The sequence below is a fragment of the Coffea arabica genome, chromosome 10e (genome assembly GCF_036785885.1).
Source record: "Coffea arabica cultivar ET-39 chromosome 10e, Coffea Arabica ET-39 HiFi, whole genome shotgun sequence".
Classification (NCBI taxonomy): domain Eukaryota; kingdom Viridiplantae; phylum Streptophyta; class Magnoliopsida; order Gentianales; family Rubiaceae; genus Coffea; species Coffea arabica.
In genome coordinates this window covers 11,257,039-11,268,010 of record NC_092328.1, presented here as the reverse complement: position 1 = coordinate 11,268,010, position 10,972 = coordinate 11,257,039, and the positions used below count along the sequence as shown (strand labels likewise).

Sequence of the window (10,972 nt, the reverse complement as noted above, 5' to 3'; positions counted from 1 at the left end):
CGCAGCCCGGGATGCAGGGAAGAATTTTTCTAGAAATTTCTTTTTCAACTGTGCCCATGTGGTAATACTACCTGCAGGTAGGTAGTATAACCAATCTTTCGCTGCATCCTTGAGGGAGAAAGGGAATGCTCTAAGTCTGATTTGCTTTTCAGTGACCCCAGAAGGTTTCATGTTAGAACATACCATTTCGAACTCCTGGACATGTTTGTGGGGTTCTTCACCAGAGAGACCATAAAACGAGGGTAAGAGGTGAATTAGCCCCAATTTTAGTTCGAAAGAAGTGTTCTCAACTAGAGTTGAGAATGTAATGCACAAAAGTTGATGGGTCAATCCTGGGACAGCCAGCTCCCTTAGTGTTCGATTGTTGGCCATGCTAAGTTCGTTTTCTACTAACTAGTTTATAGTAGATAATTGCCGTTCTTTTCGTCTTTTGGTCTCTTGCTTTTGCCTACGCGCTGCCTTCTCAACCTCAGAGTCGTATATCAGTTCACCTGTGCGAGAAGAACGGGGCATAAACTAGCAAAAATATCAAGAAGAAACTGAACTCAAAAAGAAATAAATAATTCAAATGTCAGTCCCCGACAACTGTGCCAAAAATTGACAGGTGCCGAACCTGTGCAACAATAATAATGAAACCTAACTACCACCAAAAACAGTCAATAATCAATTCTAAGTACTGGAGTAGGGACTCTAGATATGCAATGGGTTACTTGATTCACCGTGTTCCCGAAGAGTTTGTTTAATCCGATATACCAGAATTAATTATCTAACTAAATTCAATAACTAGTAGACAGTGGCAAGCAGGGTCGTCTCCTCAGGGATTGAGGAGAAATTTATTTCTTTTCGAGTCAAGATAAATGGGGGATTTTAGGATTAAATGCTAATGAACTAAAAAAATTAAATGCGAAAAATAATTAATTGACAGAAATACTTGGGGAAACTCTAGCCAAGAGTATACTTAAAAAATGGTTCATGCAACTGATCATCGATGCAGATATAATTCCAACAATCATTAATAGATTGGTTATAATTGTCATACACGCGATAAACAACCAGTCTTTCCTTAATTTCTCGATAGTTAAGGTACGACTGTTAACTATTTCTCTAACCCGGAAACAATCCTAAGTACGACCGTAAGATTTAATTTCTAGATTGCATTAAACACTCTACGAGGGTTTGTTTAAGTTAGATCGTATGTTTTCCTGACATAAATCAATTACGCCAGTTGCTACCGGGATAGAGATAATTGAACAATTACGGATCCAACTACCCCTAACTAGCAAAATAGCTTACGTGAATAATTAAGTATTGTGCACTATTCAATCATACACAAAAACTATAAACAATTAAAAGTTGAAAACATATAAATACCAATAAATGGAGAAAGCAATTAAAATAAATTCTATCTCACAGTAATTGTCGAACCAAATCTTTAGTTGTCCCCTTGACTAGAATTGGAGAGTTAGCTCTTCATTAATGGAGAACAAACCATGCGTAAGGAATATGGGAAAAGTTGTCAATTTTTGCCCTTTCAATTGCGGTCAACCAAGAAAGAAGAGAATAAGGAATTTTTGTTGCTTTTACTCGTCTCCAACCCAAGACATACGAGAGAGTCTGATTGCTCTCTTCAATTTTGTCAAACAAAAGTAAAAAGCAAGAGCCAATAGTCAACAATGGCGGCTTCCTTGTTGCTCTCCTCCTAATAGTTTTTCAAAGCCAAAACGAAAGTCAAAAACAAGTCTTATGAAAGTACAATCCCCCTTTCCGTTGGTAGCCACCCAAAATTGAAGGAATTGATTTCCTCCTAATCGGCCAGGCCCCACCAGAGAGGAAAAACATATCCTTCCTCTTTTTTCTCCTCTAAAATTGGTATTCAAATACCAAACTCCTAAAAAATAGAGATCCTATTACAAATTACTTTCTTCAGCTCCGGGGTGGCTGCACCGATCTCCAATTTTGTAGCCAACCTCTTTACTCCCTTTTTTAAGTTCCCCACGTGCGACGAATCACGAAAATTTGGTTCTGAGGGTTGGAGTTAGGCGTGGGCACGTCTAACTATTAGGAAGTCCTCTAAAATTTGATTTTCAACACTTTTTTTAGCATCAGTTCCTGCAGTTAACACCAAACACCACATCTGAGTCGAATCCACCCAATTAGTGCAATATTTAGTCAAACAATTATGCAATATTATCCAAAATATCCCACTAAAATGCAACATATCAATAAAGTTTTAAAAAGGTGAGAAAATTTGATTTTTACCCAACTAACAGCTATTAAGACTTCCTAGTTGTCACCCAAAAAGGAGCTGAAAAGTTTGCATCAAGTTGTGGAAGTTGTGCCACTTGGAAATTTTTTCTGCTCAAATATACGACGCAGTATTCGAAGCAAATTTCACTATCCGATGCCATTTATTGCTGAACATCCCTTCTTCTAAAATTCTCTGATGAGTATTTGGCACAATATCTGGCTTGACTTCTTTTATCTGGCATCGTATATTCTCTCTGAAACCAGGTATCTGACGCCATATGTCTTCTTTTCTTGCCACAACCTATTTAACAAATAAATCTTTTCATTTTCACACAATTTTTCATATTTTGCCTACTACATCAACTAATTATCACCTAATCATCAAAATAGTCATTCTTATCATTATTTTAAACCCAATTCTTCCACAATCCATCCAAAATATGTGCAAAATTTTAGGCAAAATATATACTTGTCAACTCCTCCACACTTGAATCATTGTTTTTCCTCAAGCAATTCACAAAATTTATCACGCAATGATTCAAGGGTTGAGTTCGCACATATGCCCCATCTAAAATCCTTTCTCGAGTCACCAAAAGCCAACTGTCATGCAATTGCTCAATAACAACTCTAGTACTCATGCTATTATATGGAATAAAGGTACTCATACTTCAAAGTGGACGAACTCAGTTCAAAGATTCTTTTTTAAATGATCACATGAATGTGTGACCTTTATAACTAATGCATGCTTCAACTCCTCTACTCTTTGTTCCTTAGTTTTGTGCAACAAAATTACAAAGGGAAATTCAATCTTTCCTTCTTAACGCATTGGAATTGCCTTTTTACGTAAAAATCAACATTTATAGATGCGGGTTCCCGGTTATTCAGCACTTCCTTACTCAAGTATCTTTTGACGCGAGAGCTAACACTTGTAAGTGCTAACGCCCAGTTACTCAATACTCAAGTTATATTTATTTTGCTTTCCCTCTTTGTAACACTTCTTCTTTTTCTTTTTTTTTTCTTTTTTTTTCAAAAGAAGTTACATCTAAACTAAGGAACTACAAGTAGAGAAGTGATGCCCATACTCATCATGTTAATTCCACAATTTCATGTAATCATTTAAAGACAAATCTTCTAACTCAAGTATGAACTTTTAACATGAACACCCTTGTTTTATATAATATACTTTCCTAGATATAATATTTACACAATTGCATAACATTTTACTTCCAGTTCTTCCGGTCATGAATTTTTTTCAAGAATATGTGCTAAATCAACCAACAAGGGAGTCATTTCCTAGTTTATAAACATAAACATCCCAAAAAAAAAATTCAGCAATATTTCCCCTATACATGCACAAAAACACTCTACCAACAATTCAAAATATATATTTTATGCATATACAAACCAATCAAAAGTCCAATTACTTCACTCTACCCATCACAACTCACATAACGCACACAAAATTATCCCTCCCTCACTTAAAGTTCACATTGTCCACAATGTGAGGGAAGAAAAATAATAAAGAGAGATAAGGGAAGCAATACACCCCTTGCTTTGGCCGTAGAGTGAGTTGGATGAGTTTGAATCATACTTCCTAGTTTAAACACAATACAAACAAAGAAACATTGAAAGGAAATGAGTAAATTAGTTGACACAAAAAAAGCATCAAAAGAAACTAGTAGAAAAACAACACAATACAAACAGAGGAACTAATTGAAAGCAAGTAAATATGTTCATCATTACAACATCAACAGACATCACAAGCAAAAATGGTCAACATTGGTGGTGCTCGGTGAAATGCTGGATTGTGATTGCTGTGGAACTGAAATATTGAATTTCTCTTCATCCTATTCTATTACAAATTCCAATAGAACCACATGAATCTTATTCCAGAACACAATATTAGAAATTGTCAATCACAATATCACCACCTTCAATCAAATTACATGAAACCCATGAGAAATTCAGCCACTTCCCTTAACTATCCTACAAAGCCCAATAAAAATTTACCAAAAATTTGCAATATATAGGCAAAATTCATCTCACATGAAGTCATTATCACCAATAATATGCATAATACAACAAAAAGGAATCATCAAGCATCAATCTCATGAACCATCGCATGAACATAACATTTCAACTTCGCAACTTCATGAAATATTCTCTATTTAGCATAGGCGAAAATCAAAATTGAAGAATTTGTGAGATAATCATACCTAGAACAAGTGAGTGGATGATTTGTGATGCAAATTATGTGAAAACCCCTAAAAATTAACCACAAAATCTGTCCCAATTGTCGCGAATTCAAAACTGCAACTGCTACGATTCTTGAATGAATCCTCTGATTAAACCATGTTTGTGTGAGTTTGGATCTGTGGGTCTAGGTTAAAAATGCTTGGAATAGGGTTTGGAGGGAAAGGATTGAAGTTTGAATGGTTAAAATTGAAGAATCAAAAAGTGGGAATGGAATGGAGGTGTAGCTAGTGCGAAGAAGAGGAGAGAAGAATGAGATTTTGTTCGTGAAACTTTGTTATATCTAGTGCCCAAACAATATATGGCGTCGTATACTAAAATTCGCACCAAATATTGGAAACAGATACTTCAGTGAATGTACTCAATTTGATCCATGATAAGTATATATTTTAAGTATTTTTAGTGTGTTTTATTAGTTAGTTTTAGTATGTTTAACTACTTTTTTAGCTAATTAGCTAAGTTTCTAGTGAAAATATGCATTTTATGATTTAAGTGGTAAAAAGTGCATTTCTATGGATTTTAATGGTGAAAACTTCATGTTTTTGTAGGTTTAATGATTCAATCATCAAATGACATGAATTGAGAAGAGAATTAGATGATTGATAATGGTTTGAAGCGATAAAAAGACAATATGAAGTGCAAAAGAGGAAGTGCAATCAAGAATAAAAGGAAGCAAGTTTCGCAGCTTTGACACCTTATGGTATTCCGACTATAACTTGAGCTACAATGATCGGATTGAGGTGATTCTTGAACCATTTTGAAGTTAAGAGATAGATCTACATGTGGTATGAAGACATTGAAGTCCAGTTCAGTCATTTTCATTGTCAAAATGTCAAAATACAGAAGCACAACTGTGTTGTCGAAAGTTGAAACAGAGTTCTGACCAGTCGAAGGTATTTTGGTCATTTCTCAGTCGACAGATCTCCAAATGGGATGATTCTTGAGGCATTGAAAACTAACGCAAAGCGCTACAACTTTCATGTTTTGCACAAGAGTTAGTTCGGCCTGCATCATTAAGAAAATATCAGTTGAAGTGGTGCTAAATTCACATAAGTGAAAATGTGACCCTTGAATACGTGGCTTGAAGTCGTATATTCCTCAATTTTGGCTGCAACTTGCTCTGCAACTTGTGTTTTGTTTACACAAGTTTTTTGACCCATTTTCCTGCAAGAATATCAGTGGAAACAGCCCAAAACAGCTACAAAAGAAGCTTTACAACTCAAATCTAGCTTGTTTGTGGGCTCAAGATGAATCTTAACATGATTTAACACTTTGTCTTTTGCATGGAATTCCTCTATAAATAGTAGCTTTTGGAGGACATTTGAAAACTTTGGAAGGCTAGAGAACTCACCAAAAATATAGTCTTCACTAGAATTTCTTTAGTTCATTAGTTAGAATAGTATAATATAGGTAGTGCAGTTTATCCATCTTGTATTTGTAGCTAGATTTGGATGAAGATTGAGGAACAAAGATAGAGAGGTTGATCTCATGTGACAAGGGTGATATTTCTTCTACTACTTTCTCTCTTGTATTTGATTTTATGTTTAGTTATAATACAAGTATGGCTTTGTGTTTTTATCATATTTAGTTAAAGTTTATGCCTAAAGTTATGGATGAACTTTCTATATCTTGTTAGTGATGTTTACTTGGTTATTTGATTATATTATTTTGAGCAAGTTATTTATCATTTATGCTTTTCTAATCATGATTAACTGGCCATTTGTTGTGATTATCTAAAAGTGTTAAGTTTGCAATGAGAATTGGAGTTTAACACTAGTTCAATGAAGTGATAAACCTAGGGAGTTCACTCACGAGAGTAAATGTGCACCTATATGGCTTAAGTGACTTGTTTCATGTAATTTCATAGAAAAAAATAAGTTTGTAGTTAATTTCAGAACCACGAGAGTATGTATGATTTAGCTACAAGTATAATTGATTTACTGCGAGAATAGGTTTTACATACATTAGGAAATTACGTCATAACTAGTCAAGATAATAGCATTCACTTGACCAGTAATCTTATTAGGGAGAGCAGTAAGAAATTCCATACCTCTAGGAGCTTTTGAGTGTTAATTTTATTACTTTTACTTCATGTTTATAGTCTAAATAATAAAGGAGTTCGAAAATCACCGGTAATTGAAAATCTTCTCTGTGGGATCGACCCTTAATACTCTATACTCATTCACGATCTGTATACTTGCAGAAAAAATCAAGTGTGGAGTATCTAGGATGTTATAAATGTAAATTTTGATTGTAGATAAACTAATTGTTATATGTATACCCCGCGTTCGTCAATCCACTATCTAAGACGGGTATATGGGACGATAACAACTATACGAGGTTGTGCGTTGAAATTTTTAAAAATTCTGAGAAATTGAAAAGTACAGAATCTAACCCCGTTTAGCAATGAAGTGCATCAGATATAAGCCCACCAGTTATTGCCCTGAGAATGTCTATATATTACACCACACCTATGTTGCATTAGCACTATGCTCTCTACTTTCAAAACATTATTTTCAAAAAGATCTCCCACAGAAAAATTAACACCACAACTCATCTTTCCCACATATGAAACATGAAATAACTCATGAAACTGAATGGAACTTTCCCGTCTCCTTAACACATGCTACCATATTTTGCTTTGATTCTTTGATTTGCAACCTACAAACACAAACAAAACTTTTATTAATAACTAAACTGCCATAAAATCTAAACTTCATTGGGTTGCATCCCAACCAGCGCTTTGTTTAAAGTCGTTAAACTTGACTTAATGATTAAACTTCTCAAGTAAAAGAAAGAGGATTAAATCCTTTCCAAGGGTTAAAGTTTCCAAACCATCTCTCCTTGTGATGAGCAGGCCATTGTTCTCCTTTATCTAACAATATCAAAGGCCTAGGATGATTGTTAGTTTGATCAAAATAATACTCATCAATATTGTATGGTTGGGAATTCGTACCCTTTTCAATTTCACTCAATGTTTCACCTTTGACTTTATCAAATGGAGGAAAGTTCTCAACTTCTTTTATAAAATTGTCATGCCTTGAGCCCTTCATGGCTTGATCATGCTTCTCATGATGACAAGGAGTACTTCCTTCTTCTTTTTGTTCCATTTCATGAGTGACCGTAGTCACCTGTGAATCCTCTAAACTGGAGTTAGTCGAGAGAATGCACTTTCCATTGGACAGATTAAAAATCACAGTTTCGCCATTCACTCCAAATAAAAGCTTACCTTCTTGTACATCAATTATTATACCGGCAGTGACAAGAAATGGCCTACCTAATAGTATAGGTATGTTTGCATCTTCCTCTATATTTAGGACAACAAAATCTATAGGTATAACAAAATTTTTAATTTTCATAAGCACATTTTCTAGTACACCTATGGGATATTTGATTGTCCCATCCATGAACTGCAATGTAATATTGGTAGTTTTTAATTCGGTTGACCCCAAGTTTCTAACAATAGATAAAGGGATCAAAGATACACTTGCACCTAAATCATATAAAATATTTGAGAAATCAATATTGTCAATAGTGCTTGTTTTGAATGACTGTACTACATTCCTCCATTAATGCAATTACCTCATTATCCACAAGTTTCCTTTTCTTGGACATAAGATCTTTTAAAAATCAAGCATAGAAAGGAATCTGTATAATAGCATCAAGAAGAGGAATATTAATATGTAGTTGCATGAAAATCTTTAAAAATTTATCAAACTCCCTTTCTTGCTTCTCTTGCTTAAACCTGTGAGGAAAGGGAATGAAAACATTAGTATTAACGTTAGGAGAAACTTTAGAAATAGGTAAATTCACATCAATAACTATATGATCTTTCTCCTTGTTAATTTCTCTTTTTTCACTCTTTCCATCTTCCTTATTCTCACAAGACGGACCAAGGTCAGGATCTTCTAATTGCTTGCCACTTTTAAGCTTATTGTATTGACTCGCTTTCTCGAATTTGTTTCAATTTTGCTAGGTAGTTCCCTTGAATTCCTAGGATTCAAAGAGCTAGCAATTTGATCAATTTGGACCTCAACATTTCTATACATTGTAGTAAGCTGGTCCAAACTTCCTTCAATCGTCTCAAATCTCTCGAAAGTTGCACTCGCTAACCTATCAATTTTGTCATTTGTAGTATTAGCTAGCTTCTCTATCGCAAGCTCCAAAGCAGACTTAGTCTCCATATTCATAGGTCCTGGTTGAAAATTCGGTGGATTTTGTGGTTTTGGTTGGTTGGCTTGGTCCCTCCATCCAAAATTTGGATGATTTCTCCATCCCAAATTGTATGTGTTCAAGTAAAGATTATTTTGTGAAAGCCAATTATAATTGCTAACCAATTGTACCTGTTCATTCGTACAACTAAAATCATCATAATTTCCTCCACTCATAGTACAACAAGCCTTATTAGCATTTGAATTCGAATTAGAACCAACATTCGGCACATGTGCATTTAACATCTTTACCACATTATCTATCTTGGCATTTAATAATTAAGGCTATCAAGTTCAAACATACCTACTGCCTTTCTAGTATTACCTCTTTTGTTAACCCATTAATAATTGTTCGCAGCCATTTCTTCAATCAATTCATGAGTTTGGACGGCTGATTTGCCCATCAATACTCCTCCAGTTACAGCATCCACTTGAGTCTTTGTAGTGAAATTCAATCCATTGTAGAATGTCTGCACAATGAACCAATCTGAAAAACCATGATGTGGACATCTTCGTTGTAACTCCCTAAATCGCTCTCATACCTCATACAAAGATTCTCCCTCTTGTTGACAAAAGTTAGTTATATCCATTCTTAATTTAGCAGTTTTTGTCGATGAAAAATATTTGTTTAAGAATGAGCGAGACAAATCTTCCCAACTTGTGAAAGTGTTAGGTGAATGTGAATTCAACCAAATTTTAGCTTTATCCCTCAATGAAAATGGAAACAACCTTAATCGAATTGCATCTTCACTAACACCATTCAACTTAATGGTATCACAAATTTCAATAAAAGTGTCTAAATGAGAGTTAGGGTCCTTGGTGATATTACGTCTGAATTGAGATTGTTGCACCATTTGTATTAATGCAGGTTTAATTTCAAAATTATTAGCATTTACCGTGGGTCATGTGATGCTTGTTTGTAGACCATTGCCTCCTGGTAATGCAAAATCTCTCAATGCTCTCTTATGAGTTTCTTCTGCTATTCGGGGAAGTTCAATATAAAGTGTCCCTCCTTGTTAATCTTCTGTGTCTCCTTGTAGTGCACACCTTGTTCTAACGACACAATTGTCCACAAGACTCGGTGCATACACTACCAACGATCAAAAAGAAAAATCAAGACAATATTTACCCAATATAGATGCAATAACTTCAATAAAAGTAATTTTTTACACCAAAAGTTATATACAAATCACACTACAATCAAAGTTTAGATTAATAAAGACCATTTGGTTCTAATATTGTCATTCTCCCCGGTAACAACGCCAAAAACTTGACGAGACTCCTCTGGCACTCTAGTTTTATTCAATAACTCTGTCGTTAATTGCAAGTATACAAGTCGCTTTGTAATACAAGTTATGGTCAATCCCTCGAGGAGCATCCAGAATTACTAGAATTTAATCCTACTCTATTATCTAGACAAACAACAACAATGAAAGATAAAATCTACTCTAGATGCTAATGTGTAATAGCTACAAGTTAATGCATGAACTCAACCAAAATACAAGCTCTGGGATATGGAATCAACCAAATATCCTTTTCTATAGCTCAAATGGGTGATAAATGTTACACTACTTGTCTTGCTAAGGGTTCATTTACATACAGAAGTCGAAACTCGCTTTCACAATTAATCGAGTGTTACCTATGTGACGACTGGAAAATTCGCTTATATTTTCTTAAAATTCTCTCTTATTTTGATTAATTTACTTTATAACATCTTTACTACTCATTTACTCTCTCAATAGTTGTAATGAATAAGAGATTTAAGAGTTTTACCCTTAGTTTTATAGTTCGGGTAAACTAGGATTTTTACGTCTTTCGGTAGTGTGATTACTCGGTATGGAGTGTGTACTAAATTTGGTGGTTAAGAGTGAGTTTTAGATAAAAAAAAAAGTGTGTGATTAGAAGTAATAATAATAAGTGAAAACCCTAGTACGTACGAGTTAAGGAAAAACGGTGTGAACCGACTTGTACCGTTCGCTACCGATTGAATACACCACTTGAACACTACTTTATTACCTTAATATCCTTACTTTTATTTCAGCTAATTAACCCTAAAATATCTCTTAAACCAGCCTCAATCTTTGACCAAAGAAAAGAGGAAAAAAAGAAAAAAATTGAGAGTTAATCCTACGGCGACACTTGATGGCCATCTACCTAACTTTGACCAACCAATTTCCTTTATTTTTATCAACAAATTCACTTCATTTCTGCACATTCTGGCCGAGCTTCAAGAGAGAGAAACACAAGAGAGAAACTAGCAA

General features: G+C 34.6%; 1 non-coding gene across 1 annotated transcript; it reads left to right on the top strand.

Moving 5' to 3' along the window:
* Nucleotides 1-9,203: 9,203 nt before the first annotated feature.
* Nucleotides 9,204-9,310, top strand: LOC113713099 (small nucleolar RNA R71). Its single transcript, XR_003453432.1, has one exon. It is a non-coding gene; the product is annotated as a small nucleolar RNA R71 (small nucleolar RNA).
* The last annotated feature ends 1,662 nt before the right edge of the window (nt 9,311-10,972 follow it).